General features: G+C 36.3%; 1 non-coding gene across 1 annotated transcript; it reads left to right on the forward strand.

The window, feature by feature from the left end:
* The first annotated feature begins 19,051 nt into the window (after positions 1 to 19,051).
* Positions 19,052 to 19,158, forward strand: LOC127089107 (small nucleolar RNA R71). Its single transcript, XR_007790883.1, has one exon. It is a non-coding gene; the product is annotated as a small nucleolar RNA R71 (small nucleolar RNA).
* Positions 19,159 to 19,478: the final 320 nt, after the last annotated feature.

Genomic DNA, 19,478 nt, shown 5'->3' on the forward strand with positions numbered 1-19,478 from the left:
TCAAATTTTCATTTTTCAACATCAAGTAGCCGGTTAACGCTGGTAGGGTAATCGGTTAACACAAAAACAGAATCAACTTCTGGGCAGGTTTTTAGCAAGTAACCGGTTAACGCTCGGAGGGTAACCGGTTAATGCAAAACAGAATGCAATTCCCTGCACAGATTTGTAGCAAGTAATCGGTTAACGCTCGGGGGGTAACCGGTTAACACAAAACAGAATCAACTTCTGGGCAGGTTTTTGAGCAAGTAACCGGTTAACGCTCGGAGGGTAACCGGTTAACACGAAACAGAATGCAGAATTTTCTGCGTTTTTCATCGTTGGAGAACTTTCGGACCTCCGATTTCGATTCCGTAAAAAGCCAAACGCTCAGAAAATTATAACTCATACAATACTCTAAGTATATAAAGTTAATTTTCAGTTTTAACACAATTAAATCACCACAAATCAAGAATACTCATCAAAACCTAACAATTCCAAAACCATGAAATTTAGGGATTTCAATGTAAACGTATTTCTACCCATTGGCCCAATCATACTAACCCATAATAATAAGGATTCTCCCCCTTACCTCTTCAATTTTCTGGAAACCTTAGCTTCTCTCTTGTTCTTCCCCTCTTCTCCTTACTTTTCCTCTTTTCTTTCTCTGTTGCCGTCAAATGATCAAATGAATCCTACTTCTCACTCTCTTCACCTCTTATATCCTAGTATTATATTTGGGCTTAAAGAATAATACCTCTAATTTAATTATTAGGCCCAATAAGACCTAGTATTATAATATCTCTATTTAATTCAAATAAATTAAACCAACTCAATATGCACACCAAGTTAATTAATTCAATTATTCATTATATCTCATATCAACTAAATAATTAATTAACACACCAAATTAATTAATATAATCAATTATTATACTACCTAACAACAAATTAATTAATTAACACTCTAAATAAATAAAATAAAATATAATAATAATAATATAAGAAATAAATACTAAAATTGGGTTGTTACAGTAACAATCCCTCATAGAAATACTGAATAAGCAGTTGTTCGGTAATTTGATGTTGAGGGCAGTTGGATACTAATTGTTTGAATCTCTCCCAATACTCAGCCAATGAATCATTTCCCTATCTAATACCACATATATCTTTTCGGATTGATGCAACCCTGGAGGCAGGAAAGTATCTCTCTAGGAAGACTCTATTCAAATCATTCCAAGTCGTGACAGAATTCGGCTCAAGATAATATAATCAATCCTTGGCAGTACCCTGTATTGAAAATGGGAAGGCTCTCAGCTTGATGTGATCTTCGGTGATTCCTTCAGGTCTCAATGGTGTAGAGCAAACGACCTGAAACTCCTTAAGATGCTTATACGGATCCTCACCTACAAGACCACTAAACCTTGGCAACAAGTGTATTAAACCAGATTTCAACTCAAAAGGAACAGTAACATTAGCATATTCAATACATAAACCATTGTAATTCATATCAGGAGCAGCAAGTTGCCTTAGTGTTCTTTGTTCAGCCATGTTATTAAAATCAAGTTCAAAATCAGAATCAAATAAGTTATGCAAATAGTCAGAATCAGAATCGCTAACGGGTGGTGAACTATTGCTAGCTTGATTTACTCTACAGCGTGCATGCAAGGCTCTCTCTATCTCAGGATCAAAATCAAAAAGATCAGAACAACCAAACCTAGTAGCCAGAACTAATGCAGCAACAAATGCGAAAATACCAACAATGTCCCTATTAGGCAAAAACAAAAAACAAAAAACAAAAAAAGAAATATGATCAAAATAAATTCAGAAAAATGCAAAAACACAAAATTTAATCTAATTAGACGAAATAAGAATTTTGGATTTTTTTTGGAATTTTTTTGAGACTACGAAAACAGTAAAAAATTCATAAAAAATAGAAAAAAAGATGAATTTGGGAATTTGAGGGTGGTTTCTCGTAACTCTTCCCAATAGTATGGGACTAATGATCGCATGATCTTTCTACTCCTAGTAGACAAAACAGAATTTGAATCGGACACAATTTTTCAGAAAACCGGGTTTTCGGACCAGGACGGATCACGACGGACGAACGAACGCGAATTGGCCAAAACAGCAAATCGGAGGGCCAAAACACTACAATCAACACCTATGACTCAACTAACGATTAAAAACAACAAGAATCCTCGGCAACGGCGCCAATTTGATCCGCTGTCGCGCACTGGTCAAAATAAGTAATTAGAAAACTGTAGTTTAGCGGAAGAGACAACTCGAGTATCGTATCGTAAGGATTCTTGTATTATTCTTAACCTAATGAAATCAATTTAAGGGGGGTTTATGTTTAGTAGTCAATTTAGAAAACAAAGCAAAAAAAAGTGATTAAAATAAGCGGTTATAAAATAAGTCAATCTACTGTTTTCGGTTTCCGGCTAATCATTGGTTTTTATCTACCAATTCCCTAAGCGGCTTCGATCTCTATTCGATTCAATTTCGATTGACAAGTGCAATAGATATATGACAGATTTATATTCCTATATTCCGAATTAAGCAAATGGATAAATACAATCGTGAATTAGGCAAACACGATTTACAAACGCAATTTAACGACAAAGCGACGAAAACAACGATTAATAGTTAGGAATGCAATCATACGAATTTAATAAAAACCATTCCATAAAATACAGATTAAGCAAATGAAATTTCATAGAATAGAATTGAAAGAGAATGAAATTAATTGATAGAATAAAAACCTCAAAGCCTTGGAAATTCGGTTACAGCAGATTGACTCTAGGAGATTAGTTCCTCTTCATGATCGCAAGAAAGCAAAACTTTATTATGAATAATGTGTCCTTTCTACAGTACCGCGACTTCCCTTTTAAACAGAATAAGGGTTGCACTAATAATTCAAACTAGGCCGGAAAACCTAAATTCGGCCCAACAAATGGCCCAAAAGAAAATATTTCCTAAATTACGAAACTTCAACGAATTATTTGAGACGTCTGCACTCCTAATACGCTTTTGTCTTCAACATAAAAGTTGTAGCTCTTTCTCTTAAATTTCCAACGCATGTCAGAACTTGTAAAACGGCATCCCATAGCTCAAGTTATGATCCGAACAGTGGACACGTATCAAATAACCGCTAAAACTGAAAATAGCAAATGAAAATAGATTAAAGGCAAACATGAACTTAAATCTAAAAACATAATAAAATAGTAAAATAAGCAAAATAAACTAGATAAATTCCCAAGTACAATTATAGAAGAATGTGCATCAAAATGCACTGATCACTAATCCTTTCGTCAAAGGATCTAGAATTTAAATAGTGTGTACATGATCCACTCTTACAACCTTTTTTTAGAGATACAATCTCTAACAGTGTTGTGTTTCCTCCTTATTTGACGTCACTTACCGTTATACCAACGGTTCTTAATTTTTGCAATAGTATATATAGGTTTTTCCCAATGGTTCAATACATCTGGCATAGGTTTTTCCCACAAAGAGATCTCAGCTAGCAAGCATCTTAACCAACATGCTTTTTCACTAGCATTCGCTAATGCTATCATCTCATACTCCATTATAGACTGAGTTAGGATAATATGTTTCTTTGATTTCCAAGATACAACTCCTCTAGCTATATTGAATATATAGCCACTAGTTTCTTTGAAATTATCTGATAAGGTATTCCAATCTGTATCATTGTATCTTTCAAGTATAGCAGGAAATATCTAATAATACAAACCTAGATTTAAAGTCTTTTTAAGATACCACATGACTCGCTAAATAGCTTATCAATGCTCATTACTCAGTCTACTAGTAAACCTGGACAACAATCATACAACATAGGCAGGTTTAGTACAATCAATGAAATACCTATGACTACCAATGATGTTCACAAACTTATTTTGTCTAACATTATCACCAGTGCTCTTAAATAGTTTTACACTTTAATTATATGGTGTGCAAGTGGGTTTACGGTCAAAGTAGTTATATTTCTTTAAGATCTTCTCAACATAGTGTGATTGATCCAAAGAACTTCTTTATCCCGATCTTGTGATCTTGATACCAAGAATTACGCTCTCTTCTTCGAGGTCTTTTATATCAAAGTTATTGCACAACAATGATTTCACATCATTAACGACCTGAATGTTTGATCCAAATATGAGTAGATCGTCTACATAGAGACATTTGGTAGTGCAAATGTGATTCTTAGATTTGTAATAAACGTATTTGTCGCTTTCATTCACTTTGTATCCATTCAATATCATTAAGTTATCAAACTTCGCATGTCATTCTGTTGAACCTTATTTTAGACCATACAGAGACTTATCTAACTTACAAACCGTGTTTTATTGCCCATGAATTACAAGCCCTTGCAGTTGGTCCATATAGATTTCTTATTCTAAGTCACCGTTAAAAAAATTGTTTTAACATCCATTTGGTGTACTATTAAGTTATAAATAACATCAATTTAAATAAGTACCCTATTGGATGTAATTCAAGAGTCTGGAGAAAAAGTATTGAAGAAATCTATATTTTCTCTTTGCCTAAAACCTTTGGCTACAAGGCGAGCCTTGTACTTATCAGTTGTTCCATCAGGTTTTAGTTTCTTTTTCAAAAGAGATTTACAAACAATTGGTTTACAACCATGAGGCAAGTCTACTAAGTGCAAGTTCATGTTAGATTCCAGAGAATCTATCTTATCATAAATAGCTTCTTGCCACAAATCTGCATCCAGAGATAACAATGATTCTTGAAGATCTATTGGATCTTCTTCTACATTATAAGTCACATAATCGGGACCATGGTCTTTATCAACTCTTACTATTTTACTTCGTCGAAGTTCTATTTCTAGTTCTTTGTTGCTTTTAGTGCTTCTTATCACAAGAATATGATTCGATTCAGTACCCCCACTATTTCTTAATTTGAAAGGAAATTTGTCTTCATAGAATTGAACACCATTGGATTCTATGACCGCTTTAGCATTTAGGTCATAACATTTATTTTCTTTACTATTTGCTGCATACCCAATGAATAAACACTCATAGGCTCTATTAACGAGTTTGGCTCGCTTCGGAACCAAAATTTTGACATAAGTCAGACAGTCCCAGGTTCGTAAATAGGTCAAGGTTGGTTGTCTTTTATTTAATATCTCACAAGGATAGATCTTAATTTTTGACTAGGGAACTCTATTCAGGACAAACAATCAACAAAGTTTCCCCTCACTAGTGAGATGCAACACCAGAATTCAACGTAATAGCAACAACTAGTTTAGTAAGAGTTCTATTATTTCTATTTGCTTTACCATTCATTTCAGGAGAGTATGGTGCAGTCATTTCATGTACAATTCCATGTTGTTTATAAAATATATTAAATAAACTAAAATAATATTCGGTTCCCATATCACTACCAAGTATCTTAATCTTGTTACTAAGTTGATTTTCAATTTCTTTAACATACATCTTAAACATAGAAACTTTACAAAGATATTATTTTTAGTGAATGTGTACAAATCTACCCCAATAAACTGACTAACCCTGCCTTATTCATAAGAAAACCAGAAACAATATTCTTTATAATTTCTAAAGAATACATGACATCCTTCAAGATTAAAGTCTTTTCAGAGGTGGACTCTGCTCCACTTCTCCAATACAAATAACTTTAATGGTGTGGGAAACTCCCAAAAACACTTTCTTATTCGTGTATGTTTTGAACATTGCACGATCATAGCAGGCATGACGATAAGAGACATCCATCAGCCATCAGATTCACCAATCATGTTGATTTTAGTGATAAAAGCAATAAATTGCTCATCAATTAGGTTAACCTAGGAAATAAGGGCAACATCAATCTTACATTTATTAATAATATGACCCGTTTCATTTATTTATGGTGGTAGTTGTTTAATATAAATTGGATTAATAGGGGCCCTTGAAGGTTCTCATTCTTAATTCGGTTCACAACATTGCGGTTCTGATTCTTTAATCATTTTCCAAATGGCTTCAGAACTATACCGAAATTATTTTTGTTGTTTAAAACAACCAAGACTTTTCTTTTTGATCTTGTCTCTGCGATTCTTCTTCAACTCAAAGGAGAATAATCAAACTCTTAATTGAAAATTATTTTGTCTTGTGGTTAAACAAAATTTTAAAAAACTTTTAAACTATGGGAAAATTTGTCAATAATAAAAGCAATTTGAAATTGTTCATATAAACACAAAGCTTATGTGATGATCTTATAAGCAATCTTTTGAAGTTAATAACATTAAGCCTCCACACACTTTTCATTTATACCATATGAAACTTTAGGTAGCGCCTAACGACATACTTCTTTGCTCCAACTTCTTATGTGTCATACTTCTTTTTCAAAGCCTCCTAAAACAATTTTGCAGTATTGTAGACCATCTGCGAGTCCAGTAAAAATACAATTTTGTAGAGATAATCATTATCTTTCCATAAGGAAATTTCTTTTATAAGCTGGAAGTCGTTTGCTTTAATGTGTGTAGTAAATTCAGCTTCAACACTATTAAGTGTTCCATCTAAATCCACAGATTCCTTACCATTAATTTGCTTGGTTGATTCGTAAGGAGCAACAAGAATGTCATTTGTCAGAATGTTGGCAATCTTTTTTCGAAAAATTGAAAATTTGGTTGCCAACGTTTGAAGTGACTTCCCTCAAACTTGAACGGTTTGTCAGAGACAACTGCCGCAAAAGTACCAATAATTTCCGCGGTAGCCATGGCAGTTCGAAACGTCTTAAAAATTGTTGTTTCACTATTTTGAAAACCAGCCACTAAAGAAATTATCGGGTCACGTCACGGACTAGGACGCTCTTTTTAAGACGTTTCGTGACAGTGCCCAAAATTATGCAAAGCAGTCAAACTACCACACCGCCTCCAGGATAAAATAGCTCAGTTTTATATTATACGATTACTACTTGCACGGTAGATAATCGATCTAGAAATACACTCTCTAATGGTACAAAGATCATTCTAATATTGTATAAATACCACTCGTAATCTATGGTACAACGACCAAACATAATAATTTCTCAAACCAAGAGAAATTCTACTAGTTCTCCAAATAGAATTCAATAATGGTCATTTCACCACTCAATGATTTCTCAAATAAAGAGAATTTTGAATAATTATCTAAAGAGAATCCAAAAATTATACTTGATGATTTCTCAACTCAAACAAGGAGAAATTAACATAATTCTCAAAAGTGAATTCAAGGAAGTACTCGGAAAATTCAACGAGTAGAAAGAAATGGTGAGAAGTTGGCGCATCGACAATTCGAAAGACGTGGAGTTATGAGAGTGGGGAAGTAAAAACTCAACAAAAGTAGTCTATGGTGTGTTTTGGAATGAAACAAAGAATTTCCTTATGTAATAAAGTGAGGAAGGAAATATATCTCACCTAAGCAATGTTGGACAAAGGAGTTTTTTCAACTAACACACAATGTGGGACTTGAATTAAGGAACTTTTTCAAATTCATCTCACTATATTTGAATATTGACATAATGTTTCAATTCTTGTTTTAGACAAACGACAAGTATTTTTGACATAATCTTGTATAAGAATCCAACTAAACAGATTAACCTTTATTATGCTAAAAATTAAGGATTATCGTTATTTGGAACCAACATCAAGAAAGAAGATTATGTGATGTCTTTTAGACATAATGCATTTAAAGGAGTTCTCTAATGTAAGATACCACTTCATGCTTCACAAATACTCATTCTTTTATGAAATTGAAATTGAAGTCATCGGGAATAGAACTTTTTTCCATCACAACTACATAATACTTTCTTTATCTCCTCTTAAGAAAATTGGTCCAAAAAGTTATCATTGTTTTCTTGAAAATGTATTTAAACGTGACTTCAACATTACTACAAATAGTATATATTATCACAGTTTTTAAAAGGGTTTCCCAAGAGTTAGGCATCTATGGTAGTGAAGGGTGTCATAGAAAGTGTTGATCGCGACTTTATGAGTCGATTGGGGTACTAACTGCAAGTGCACAATTCTATCGCGTAGTTTTAAAAGATATCGATCCCACAGGGACTTATGAATCGATATACCGCTTTCTAAGGTTACTTCGTAAAGCTAAGGCGGATGATACTTTGATTGTTTGGGGGAAAAGTTAAAACTAAAATAAGATCTAGGTTAAATATCAATTAAGCGGATATCGGTATGTAGTTCGTCGTAATTAGGGAATCAAGTCTTCGTTGGTTTCTTGGTTTTAAAATAAATCTTTTCAGTGGACACCATTGATTAAAAGTCTTCTCTCAAACTCTCGCTCTGTTGAATAGACCATGACTTTAAATTAACGTAGTTGTCACTTATTATTTAAGTCCAAAATCACTTTTTGAAAACAATAGAATCTATAGAAACTCTTTTTAAGAAAATACTAATCGTTTAAACACCCTCGTCTCAAACTCTCGCTCTGTTGACTTAGATTATATAATTAAATTCAAATGCTTAACTCTCGTCCTCACATTTAACTTTTAAAAATACTTTTTGAAAAAGATTAGAATTTAATTAACTCTAAAAATTGCTTTCGCCCTGATCTAGAATTAATGTCCAATTTACACTGTCCAGTTAAAAACTCAAACTTTCGTTCTATTGATTTTAACTTCTTTAGTCTTTTACTCTCGTACAAAAACCTAGGTATTAAACCTGTAAATTGAGACCATAAAAAGAGTGATTTTACTTTTAAACGTAATTAAACCAACTTAGTTTTGATTCCTTCATTCCGCTTACTTTACATACCGATACCTAAATAAATTAGTCGGACATGCTAAACAGACCTAAACAATCATCATGCTTAAATAAATCCATCTCAGGCAAACAATATAAATAAAAAATAATGCAGGGCATATATAAATTCAAACAATAATTAAAGAACCTGAATAATTAATGGCAATCTTGAACACTCCACCACAGACCGGTTGGATTTGTTCTTGAATTCTTCAATCGGACAGGAAAATAAAAAGTGAAGGAATAAAAATTTAGGATCTAACGTAAGGTTAGATCCAGTAAAAGATACACAATAGTTTCCGGTGTAGAAACTATTGTGTGAAAAATTAATTAAGTGCTGAAAGATTGACTAGAAAAGAAAATAAAAATTGCAAATAAAGTAAAAACTGTAAAAAAGGTAATGCTGTAAAGTATGCTTGCACGGCCGGAAAAGAAAAAAAGAACGAAGAAGAGAGAGCTTTAGGGTTGGAAAGAAGTGACTATTTATACTAGTCCACTTTGTAACGGTTTCCAAAGCTTTTCGTGTAAAATCCTCACGTTCCAAGAGTCAAACGAAATAATAGGCTTCAACGTGCGTCTGTTGCATTTCTGAAGCCAAAAATATAGGAGAATGGTGTGACGTCCGTCACACCATGTGTTACGCTCGTAACACAAGGCAGCAGGACGTGACGCTCGTCACACCTTGTGTGGCGCTCGTCACAGGCTCAGTGCTCATGGCTTGTAGTTTTGGGCTGGGCTTTAGTGAAATTGCTTCTCTTCATTCCTTTTTGCACCTCCTTTTCTTCCTTTTTCACTTATGCTTCAAATAAAATGAAATAAATTGAAGCGAATAATAATATAATTTAATTAAATCGAGTCCAAGAATGTGATATTATTTCATGTTATCAAACTCCCCCATACTTAGACCTTTGTTTGTCCTCAAGCAAGATACAGTATAGAAATCGTTTAAAAATTTAGCCAGATGAAATTTCAAAACACACATCAATTCGTACTAGGTTGCAAGTAAATCTTGTTTAGAAATAACCTGAGTCTAATCTTGACATCAAGAACTACCTTTACAACATCCGGTAACCTTACCTCATGCAAACCAGTTCGAGTCATGCTATTATAACCAGCCTAGCTCTTTTTCTCTTATTTCACCCGTTTTCATTCTAGCGAAATCACATTAAGCCCTTTATCGTTTCACGCACATAGTGGAGTGACCGATTAGTGATTCTGATCCCCTTTTTAGCTTGAAGCTCTGGTACATTAGTCGGATAACTTCGTTTCTCGGTCCATTGCAAATTGCGGGGGATCGGACCGTAGTCCGCCCTACCAAGTTCAGCACCAGATACCTGCTGAACCAACTCATAATGGATCTTTCGTATTATGTTTTTGTATGATCTGCAACCTTTAGATTAAATGATCTGGTAAGGATCACCTAACTTAGTTAGTGCATTTCCTGATATATATATATATATATTTTTTATTTTGGGAATCATTCACTTATATTCATCGGCCCTCCACGTAGTTTGCTATTAAGATAGTGCTGACTTCTTGTATAAACTACTCGGGGTTACTATAAAGTTAAAAGTCCAGGGACTTGTATAACAGGTACCTTTCTGATCTAACATGTTGAGGTTTGTTTAGAGCGTTGGTATGGTAATAATTTTGTCTTGATTTCACTCAAGTTTGATAAAATAAGCAACCTTTATATTTATTGATTGTGTTAAATTTTTGTTATGGCTCAAGAAAATTGAGGGGAATAGATAATGGAAAATTTTCACACTAGGGACTTAATTTAGAATAAATATATATTATAATAAATATATATATATATATATATATATATATATATATATATATATATATATTTATTTTATTTATTTATTTATTTTTATAAAAAAGAGAAATAACAATGACAAGGGAAAGATAACATACTTGAAAAAGGAAGATTTAAAGAACAAGCTTTTTCCCCCCCACACTTAAATGAAACATTGTCCCCAATGTTTCAAAGAAAACAAAAGAAATAGAAAAAGAAAAGGAAACTAAAATCAATGCTGCCTGCCGCCTCTGGTTCTTGGACCTGGTGATCGTTGACGTACTTCTAAGTCGTCAAACCTGCTGAGCAACTCAGCGAACCGCTGATCGGTTATTGCATTCCTCGCTTCCTGTTGTTGTTGCATCTGGCGCATCATCTGCATCACTTCGAGATTCTGCGCTTGCATACCATCGATAGCATCCATGATGTCGTCGTTGGTTGCTGGCCTTCTTCGTCGACGACGTCGTGAGGATGAACCAGCTGCATTATCGGAAGGGTTGAGCGGGACTGATTGTTGTGCAGGAACCTGATCACCTTGCTCCATTTCTGCAAACTCGTCTGGAGGCGGGTTTGCTTGTGTAGGTTCGGTAGCTTCGGGAGCATTCAGATCATAGATGTGGCGGTTAGGGCAATGTTGGGTAAAACAACGCTTGGGACTTCCTGGTTGTTCACCATAAGGTAATACCCTCCGCCTACCCTGTTTTTGATTAGGCGGCTGGACCGACAGTAGCTTATATCCATCAATAGGGGTGGGAGAGATTGTAAATTCTGAAGTCGATCCCCAAGATTTAAGCCAAGTGCTATGGTGGTGATTAATCCATCAATTACAAAAGGTTGACGGCCTCTAGCACATAGGGTGCGGATATGATGAAATAGGAAGGAGGCAACGTTTACCTGTGTATCTGCTGCAAAGACGCAGTGGAGGAAAAATAATTCCTTGGCGTTGACTTTGCTGTTGTTCGGTCGACCAAAAATAGTGTTTTGCAGGATGCGGATAAAGTACCGGATGGTTGGGTTATGTATATGCGAAGCAAGTAATACATCCCAGTTGTTGGTTTCCACACCGGAAAACTTTCTAAAGAGGTCGAAGGCGTTTATATGCCACTGGGAGTTCGGAGGTATCCTAGGGTGGACTTGACCTTCTACAGGGAATTGTAGCATGGTGCTCAATTGGTTTTGGGATAGGGAGTACTCGGTGTTGAACATGCGGAAGGTTGCGATACCGGTTAAGTACTCGTCTTCACCGGTAGGAGTGTTGTACGAATAAGAACTTAAAAATTCTAAGGTGAGAGCGGGGTAGGTAGGTTGATTATGAGTGCAAAGAAAGGTTAAATCAGCGAGGCAGAGCATCCATTCTATACCTTGAAGTAATCCTAATTCTTGTAAACAATTTAAATCAGGATACCTGGTGGATTGGACGCCTCGCTGTTGGAAACGCTCAAACTGCTCCGAAATCTTTGATAATTTTCATCTTCGGATCGGAAAATGATATTTCCGAAATCTTGGTTTCCCGCCATACCGATAAGTGGTTTGAAAGAGGTAATAAGGGGAGAAGGGAAATGGAATTGATTTTATAGAATGGTTTGTGGTGTATGAAGAAAGGTATGGTGGGTATTTATAGGAAAAGATTTGGAAGTTGGAAAGGGAGTGGTTGAAAAGTAAATAAATATGGGTAAATGTGAATAAATAGGGAAGGTAAAAAGTGGGTGGTGTAACGGTCGTGTCTCCAACGGTTAGTAACGTTCACATAGTCTGTAGGTGTCACGCTCATGACAGGGGTGTTACAGGCGTCACAGGCACTTGGTGTGACGACCGTAATGGATTGTGTGACGCTTGTCACACAGTCATTCTTGCAACGTACCTTGTTTTTATCATTATATTTTATTGTTGTTATTTTGTTATGCATATGTTTATTTTATTTTGCTATTGTGATATTTTTAAATTGCCTTGCATGCTATTCTACTTTCATAATATATATATATATATATATATATATATATATATATATATATATCTTTAATAAGTTATGTGGGTAGCAACAGTAGAGAGCATTATTGATAGATATTGCATAAGTCATAATAAAGTAAAATAAATCAATAGCTTCATAAAATAATCATAATGTAACATTGGAAGACAAAAGCAAACATGCGAAAGAAAAACAAATACTAAAATAATTTGAAACAAAATTAATGAATAACCTAAACTAAAACTAAGTAACTAAGAAAAACAACATCTATCCATCTGCATGATCTCTGGCCGGAGGAGCAAAGGAGTTAACACGGTTTAACAACTCGTGGAACTGATTTGTCATACTGTTCATGTATCCCAGAAATTCTTGTCCCATGTTAGCTAACTCTTCTCTGAGGGCGTCCTGTTCTGACATCAAAGCCTGAATGGTGGTGTTATAATTTGCTCCGGGCATATGATGTCTAAGATCGGGTATTGCCGATTCTTCGGTCGGGACAGGTTGAGGAGGAGGATCAATATCATAATAACCAGATGGTGTCTGAGGGTCAGATTTAGCATAAGGGATCTGGTCTTCACAAATCTCATAGTCCTGGATGGATTCAGTAGATCTAGCGGGAGAGGGTATTCCGTTCAGGTTGTAGAGCCAGTTATTGCAGTTATGAACACTAGTCCTTGGACTAGGCAAGGTGAATAGGCAAAGAACTTGGTTGTTAATTATAAGCTCAAACTCTTCAGACCCTAGGTTTTCTATAAACATAGTGTTGAAGAGGAAGGGTATACTCATAGTCGCAATGCCACAAAAAGGGCTTAAGTCAAGCATAGGTTGACGTAATCCGACAGCATTACCAATCATGGTTATCAAGCCGCCTATTTGAATTGGTGCCCGTTCATCTTAGATAAGGTGGTCAAAATTTGCCAACATAAAAGTGGCACCGTTTACTGGACGGTTCTGGGAAGCACAAAATATGATGAAGAGTTCATCACGTGAAACTGAGGTACTATTTGAGTTCTTCCCAAATAAGGTGTGGGCCAGGATCTTATGGAAATAACGAAAGGTCGGGTTATGTATGTTTCCAGAAAGAAACTCATGTTCCTCAGGATCGTCATTTCCAGTCAAGCTTCCCCAAAAGTGTTCAAGTTCTCTATATTCAAAAAGTTCTTCTTGGCTCACTGTGAATGTATCAAAAGAGGTAGGGAAACCTAGAAGGTTGGTAAAGTCTTGAATGTTAAACTGATACTCCATGTTGAACATTCTGAACTGGATGAAACCTCTGCTTATTCCTTTTCCATGGCTGGGTAGATAGATCAGAGAACTAAGGAATTCTAGAGTCAGTCTCCGGTAAGTGACGAATTGTCTACGGATAGGAGTGGTTTCCCACCCTATTTGACTCAGCAAATACAAGACACTCTCTCTTAGTCCAAGGGCAGTCATTGCCCAATCATCAGCATACAAACTAGGTAGCATCTCTCTCTCTGCTAGTTCCTCAAACTTTTGTTTCTGAGCTTTCCCTCTGAATTTGATACCCATACGATCAATTTGTCCCATCAGGTTAGTGTTAGCTAGAGAAAAGAAAAACAAGAGTTTTAGTCAGGATTTGGCCAAATGCCGAAAGAAGAAAAGAATAAAAATTTTATAAGTTAAAATAAATTAAGAATGAATACTAAATAAAATTTAGAAGAATAATTAAAGAAGAAATAAAAATAAAGATAAAGAAAATTTGTGGGTTGTCTCCCACTAAGCGCTTTGTTTAATGTCGCAAGCTCGACATAAACACTATCAAATATAATCTATAAAATTTGGGGGCACTACGTCTAAGTGCAGGACTTGTGAATCTTCAATGTTCTCTGCATGATGATAATGTTTTAGACGCTGCCCGTTTACGATAAACGGTTCAATGGATTTTCCTTTAATTTCCACCGCTCCACTGGGAAAAACATTGGTGACTTGGAAAGGACCTGACCATCTAGATCGTAGTTTTCCCGGGAATAACTTTAGCCTAGAGTTGAATAACTGGACTGTATCGCCTTGTTTGAAGATTTTCCTTGATATGCGCTTGTCATGCCATTGTTTTATTCTTTCTTTGTAGATTCTGGCATTTTTGTAAGCGTCTCGTCTGAGTTCCTCTAATTCATTTATATCAAGGATTCTCTTTTCACCGGCGGCCTTATAGTTTAAATTTAGATTTTTAATAGCCCAGTAGGCCTTATGTTCTAATTCTACCAGGAGGTGGCAGGATTTTCCATAAATAAGCTTAAATGGGGTTGTCCCTATGGGAGTTTTGTAAGCGGTTCGATACGCCCATAAAGCTTCTGGTAGTTTCAATGACCAGTCTTTCCTTGAGGTGGCGACTGTTTTTCTAATATTCGTTTGATTTCTCTGTTAGACACTTCCACTTGCCCACTGTTTTGAGGGTGGTAAGGTGTCGCTACTTTATGCCTTACGCCATACTTAAACAGTAGTTTTTCGAGTACCTTAGATATGAAATGCGATCCACCATCACTGACTACTATTCTTGGGACACCAAATCTTGGAAATATTATATTCTTAAAGAGTCTAGTTACTACTCGTGTGTCATTTGTTGGAGAAGCTATAGCTTCGATCCATTTTGATACGTAGTCAACCGCTACGAGTATGTACTTGTTACCGAAAGAAGGTGGAAAAGGTCCCATGAAATCTATCCCCCACATGTCGAAAATCTCTACTTCCAAAATGCTCTTTTGTGGCATCTCGTCACATCTAGATATGTTTCCCGTGCGTTGACATCTATCACATTTCTTGATAGCCGCATGCACATCCTTCCATATGTTTGGCCAATAAAGACCGGCTTGTAGGATTTTGGAGCAAGTCTTGGATGTACTTGCATGTCCACCATAAGGAGCGGAGTGACAGTGTTGGATTATATTTTCTACCTCTTCTTCAGGTATACACCGACGGAAAATACCATCGGGGCCTCTTTTGAAAAGTAAAGGGTCATCCCAGTAATAGTGGTTTATGTCATAGAAGAATCGTTTCTTTTGCTGGTAGGATAAAGTAGGTGGAACTATTCTGGCAGCTAAATAATTGACGAGATCAGCGTACCATGGTGTAGCACATATAGCTAAGGTGGTTTCTACCTATTTATCAGCTTTATTTTCTTCCAAAGTAGCTATAAGTTTATCGTACGAGAAATCATCGTTGATCGATGTTGTTTCCGGTTCCAGGTTTTCAAGTCTAGAGAGGTGATCTGCTACTACGTTTTCAGTTCCTTTTTTATCTTTGATTTCCAGATCGAACTCTTGTAGCAACAGGATCCACCTTAGGAGTCTAGGTTTAGCATCCTTTTTTGTTAAGAGGTACTTGATAGCAGCATGGTCGGTGTAAACGATTATTTTAGCTCTGACCAAGTAAGAACGAAACTTATCTAGTGCAAACACCACTGCTAAAAGTTCTTTCTCGGTTGTGGCGTAATTCATTTGTGCTTCATCTAGAGTTCTACTTGCGTAATATATTACGTGAAGCTTTTTATCCTTTCGTTGTCCTAAAACAGTGCCCACGGCGTAATCACTGGCATCACACATTATTTCGAATGGTTCATTCCAATCTGGTGTCTGCATTATGGGTGCGGAGATCAATGCTTGTTTAAGCGTTTGGAATGCTTCTAAACATTTATTGTCGAAGATGAATTCAGCATCCTTCATCAATAGTCTGGTCAAAGGTTTAGTTATTTTAGAGAAGTCTTTAATGAATCGTCGGTAAAAACCGGCATGTCCTAAGAAGCTTCGTACTTCTCTCACAGTTTTCGGAGGTTGAAGGTTTTCGATTACCTCTATTTTGGCTTTGTCTACTTCAATTCCTCTATTTGAGATGATGTGTCCTAAAACAATTCCTTCTTGTACCATAAAGTGACATTTTTACCAATTAAGTACTAGGTTTACTTTTACACATCGTTCTAGAACTCTTTCTAGGTTTTCAAGACATTCTTCAAAGCTTTGTCCGCATACGGAAAAGTCGTCCATAAATACTTCCATGATATTTTCGAGAAAATCGGCGAATATCGCCATCATGCACCTTTGGAAGGTTGCAGGAGCATTGCACAAGCCAAACGGCATTCGTCTATAAGCGAAGGTGCCAAAAGGACACGTGAATGTTGTCTTTTCTTGGTCATCAGGATGAATTGGTATTTGAAAGAAGCCTGAGTAACCGTCTAGATAGCAGAAATGAGAATGTTTTGCTAATCGTTCTAACATCTGGTCAATGAATGGTAAAGGGAAATGATCTTTTCGGGTTGCTTTGTTTAGTTTCCTATAGTCAATGCACATTCTCCATCCCGATTCGATTCGTTTGGTTATAGTTTCTCCTTTTTCATTTTCGATAACTGTTATACCTCCTTTCTTTGGTACTACGTGTACAGGACTAACCCATTTGCTATCAGATATAGGATATATGATACCTGCCTCTAATAACTTGGTTACTTCCTTCTTCACTACCTCACTCAGGATCGGGTTTAGTCTCCTCTGATGTTCCCTAGAAGTTTTACAGTCTTCTTCTAGCATGATGCGGTGCATACAAATAGAAGGACTTATTCCTTTAAGATCGGTGATGTTGTACCCTAGTGCGGTTGGATATTTTCTTAAGATATGTAGGAGTTTTTCGGTTTCGAGTTTTCCTAGGTCTGCATTAACTATCACTGGTCGTTCAAGTTCTAAGTCTAGGAATTCATATCTCAGATTTTTGGGAAGTGTTTTCAGGTCTAGGGTTGGTTTCTTAAGGCATTGCGTAGGGTCCGGTGTTATTGCTAAACATTGGTTGAGTTTGTCTTCTACAAGATAGTTAGACAATTTGTCATTTTCTAACTCTGTTTCTTTTATGCATTCATCAATGATATCCATGAAGTAACATGTATCTTCTATTGCAAGTGCTTTCAAAAATTGGGAAAGGATGAACTCAATTTTCTCTTCTCCTACTTCGAAAGTGAGTCGTCCTCGTTTTACGTCTATGATCGCACCGGCAGTTGCTAAGAATGGTCTTCCCAATATAATGGGTGTAACTTCATCTTCTCTAATGTCCATAATTATAAAATCGGTTGGAATGTAGAATTGACCTATGCGCACAGGAACGTTTTCAAGAATTCCTACAGGATATCTAACAGAACGATCTGCTAGTTGCACAGACATTTTAGTTGGTCTTAATTCTCCCATTTCTAGTTTCTTGCATATGGATAAAGGCATAACACTAATACCGGCTCCTAGATCGCATAAGGCTTTATCTATGACAAATTTTCCTATGTGACAGGGTATAGAGAAACTACCTGGATCTTTAAGTTTAGGAGGCATATTCTGGATTATAGTGCTACATTCAGCAGTGAGTGTAACAGTTTTGCTATCTTCAAGTTTCCTTTTATTAGAAAGAATTTCTTTTAAGAACTTAGCATATGAGGGCATCTGCGTAATAGCTTTTGTAAACGGAATTGTGACGTTTAATTGTTTCAGTAGGTCAACAAATTTTTTAAATTGGACCGCATCTTTGGTTTTAATAAGCCTTTGAGGATAAGGGATAGGTGGTTTATAAGGTGGTGGAGGTACATAAGGTTCTTTCTTTTCTACGGTTTCCTTATTACTCTCTTCCTTTTCCTTAGGTGTACTTTCTTCCTCAGTTGACTTTTTAGAGTTTTGGTTTTCAGTTCTTGGATCTACTAGTCCTTCCACTTCCGTTCCACTTCTTAGTATGATTGCATAAGCGTGGCTTTTCGGGTTAGGTTGGGGCTGTCCAGGAAATGTACCAGTTGGGGCAGCAGTAGGCGCTTGTTGTTGAGCTACTTGTGATATTTGTGTTTCCAGCATTTTGTTATGGATAGCCAGGGCATCTACTTTACTTGCTAGTTGTTTGATTTGTTCGCTAGTGTGTATATTTTGGTTTAAGAAATCTTTATTGGTTTGCTGTTGAGAAGCTATGAAGTTCTCCATCATTATTTCCAAGTTGGATTTCCTAGGAATATTATTGTGAGGTATAGATGGGGTCGGCTTTTGATATCCAGGAGGTATAGTTGGGGCTTGATTTGGAGCTTGTCCTGGTGCGTATAAAGCATTATTACTCTTATATAAAAAATTAGGATGATTCTTCCAGTTTGAGTTATAGGTGTGCGAGTAGGGATTTCCTTGAGCATAATTCACTTGTTCTGCTTGGATTCCTGTTAGGAGTTGACAATCTGCAGGAGTGTGACCTTGGATTCCACAGACTTCGCAATTCTGAGTTGCGGCAACCATGGTGGTTGGAGGTGATACATTCAAACTTTCAATTTTCTGGGCAAGGGCTTCCACTTTTGCATTTACATGATCAAGGCTACTTATCTCGTACATGCCACTTTTCGTTTGAGGTTTCTCTACCATGCTCGGTCGCTTCCCCACTGATAATGGTTTTGGGCCATGCTTTCGATAAGTTGATAAGCATCGGCATAAGGTTTATCCATAAGTGCACCACCTGCTGCGGCGTCTATTGTTAACCTTGTGTTGTACAAGAGACCATTATAGAAGGTATGAATCACTAACCAGTCCTCTAAACCATGGTGTGGACAAAGTCTCATCATGTATTTGTATCTTTCCCATGCTTCGAAAAGAGACTCGTTATCTTTCTGTTTAAATCCATTTATCTGGGCTCTCAACATAGCTGTTTTGCTCGGAGGAAAATATCGGGCAAGGAAGACTTTCTTCAACTCATTCCATGTTGTGACTGAGTTGGAAGGAAGAGACTGAAGCCATCTTCTAGCTTTATCTCTTAACGAGAAAGGAAAAAGACGAAGTCGAATTGCCTCTGAAGTGACACCATTAGCTTTAACAGTATCAGCGTATTGGACAAATACAGATAAATGAAGGTTTGGATCCTCGGTGGGATTTCCAGAGAATTGATTCTGTTGCACTGCCTGTAGCAGCGAAGGCTTAAGTTCGAAGTTGTTTGCTTCGATTGCGGGTGGAGCAATACTCGAAT

This window comes from Lathyrus oleraceus, chromosome 5, assembly GCF_024323335.1.
Source record: "Lathyrus oleraceus cultivar Zhongwan6 chromosome 5, CAAS_Psat_ZW6_1.0, whole genome shotgun sequence".
Taxonomy (NCBI): Eukaryota; Viridiplantae; Streptophyta; class Magnoliopsida; order Fabales; family Fabaceae; genus Lathyrus; species Lathyrus oleraceus.